Source organism: Ammospiza nelsoni, chromosome 6 (genome assembly GCF_027579445.1).
Source record: "Ammospiza nelsoni isolate bAmmNel1 chromosome 6, bAmmNel1.pri, whole genome shotgun sequence".
In the NCBI taxonomy this organism is placed as follows: domain Eukaryota; kingdom Metazoa; phylum Chordata; class Aves; order Passeriformes; family Passerellidae; genus Ammospiza; species Ammospiza nelsoni.
In genome coordinates, this window is record NC_080638.1 from 8,615,968 (window position 1) to 8,618,123 (window position 2,156).

Genomic DNA, 2,156 nt, shown 5'->3' on the forward strand with positions numbered 1-2,156 from the left:
TGCCAGTATTGCAAACTGCATTCTCACTGTCTCTGTGGTTTTCTGAGACAGCCTGTATTTTGCCATAAAATGCTTCCATTTTTAAATGCTATTCTGTTTTTGTTTTTTTTTTTTTTCTTGTACCCGATGCAAAACCAGTGGCTGGACACCTGCATTCATTTGGGCATTGGATATAGAGATTATTGTTACCTGGTAATCAAAGCACTTCTACGCTGTTTGAACCATGAAACATCACTAGTGGTAAACACTCCAGTGCAAGCTAATGCAAATTAACCAGGGAAGGCTTTGTTAGACAAACCCCATTTCCAGCAGAGGCAGATGCACTGGCAGTCCTGGTTTCATGAAGGTGGGTAACCTCTTTAACCAAAGAAAGAGCAGCTTCTGACATCATTCAGGCTCCCACTCCTGTGCCCTGACACTGCTTCCTTATCTTGCCTCCCAAAATCAGAAACCCCAATAAAAGCAGTACGAGTATAACAATTCTAACAAGTAATCCATTCAATTACTTCTTTCACTATTCCTTTAAGCAGAAGGGCTTTGGTTACAAGGAGAGCAGCCCATGTAAATATGTATGTGTGTCTGTCTGCAATGCTTGTGCAGCACGCCCTGCTGATGTGCACATTCAGTTAATACACTGTCCCCTGTGCTAGCCTGGGGTTTATAAAATTCTGGAAACACCTCCAGCCTGGCAGCAGAACTGGCTGGGAACACTTAGAGCCAATGCAAAATTAGGGCATTTTCCCCACAGATCCATTCCTGCAGCCTCCTCTGCAGCCTGCCACCCCCTTGACCACATTCACCCCCGCTGGCCCTTTGCCTTTGACCTCCCTCTGCCACTGCCTCCGGGTTTGTATTTGTTTTCTCAGGACCTGTTATCAATCACTTTTAAGCACCCTGAAGCAGGACATTTAACCTAGGCATGTGAAAGTGCTGGATCCTGCCGTGCAAAGAAATAAACTGCTGTAGGCAAGATATAGTTTGTGTCCCTTAAGGCAGCAAAGCCAGGGAAAAAAAAAGTTTTGCGTGTTTTAGCTGCCAAAAAAATCCACGAAAACAAAGGCAAAATAAAGAAGCTGCAGTACATGATGCAGTTGCCAGAACTTGCATGAGGTTTGAAGTGCCTCACACCATTACCCACTTTGATAACCTACACACCAAACTTCTGCTTAGAGGAGTTCAAGTGCTGGTGTCAGCTAATTTCTCTTGTACCAAAATGTTGCATTTTATTTCCGCTGATTAGCATAAAATTGTTCCCATTGTCTCAGCCACAGAGGCACACAATGGTGCCAAAGATCCCTGCAGTGGGGAGTTTCTGTGTGCTTCCAGCTCCTGGCTTTGCTTTAGAATTCATTAGCCACAGGAACACCACATGCTCTGTGCTGGATTTTGACACATCAAGAAATACACTATTTTTTCACCAGCAACTCCCAGAAAATTTTAATTATTTGCTCTCAGCAGCCAGAGGATCTATTTTTTCATCACTGAATTGTGGTTGAAGCCATAACATTCCCGTGGAACTGTTTTTTTTCCTATTCATCACCCGTTTTTGGCCAATGTCTACATTTACCTGCCAGTATATTGTGTACATTATTATTTTCTCAAATGTGGTTTTCATTGAATTGTCTCAGTCATGAGAAAATTGCATATATGTGCGAAAAAAAGTGAACAAAAAAGACAAACTTCCCTTACAAAATGCAGTGAAGCATTCAAAGGGGCTTAAAAAACTACTGCCAGTAGCTATTATTTTACTTCCCTTCTCCTCCTTTCTCTTTCATTCCTCTCCTACTACATATCCACCTAGCTACTTGGAGTTTTCGTTATTATGGGGAAGTTATTGTTTAAAAAAGCAAAGAAATAATTTTTAAAAATTAAGAGAGGTTGAAGGAGGTGAAAGAGATGAAGGAGGAGCTCCTCACATGGGATTAGTGATGAGAAGCTCCATTTTTCTGCCCCAACAAATCTCGTTCTTGGCTCTGTTAGTTACTACTGGCTGCAGCTGTCCTGGCAGGTCACCCTCCCAGAGCCCTTGATGCAGCTGGAGGAGACAGGGAAACTGAGCAGGGGAAAGAAATCTGCTCCATGTGTAGAAGTCAGGAACTAAGCACCACAATGAAAGCAGCACTCCAGCCAAAACCCTTGTGGCTGATGGATGACTC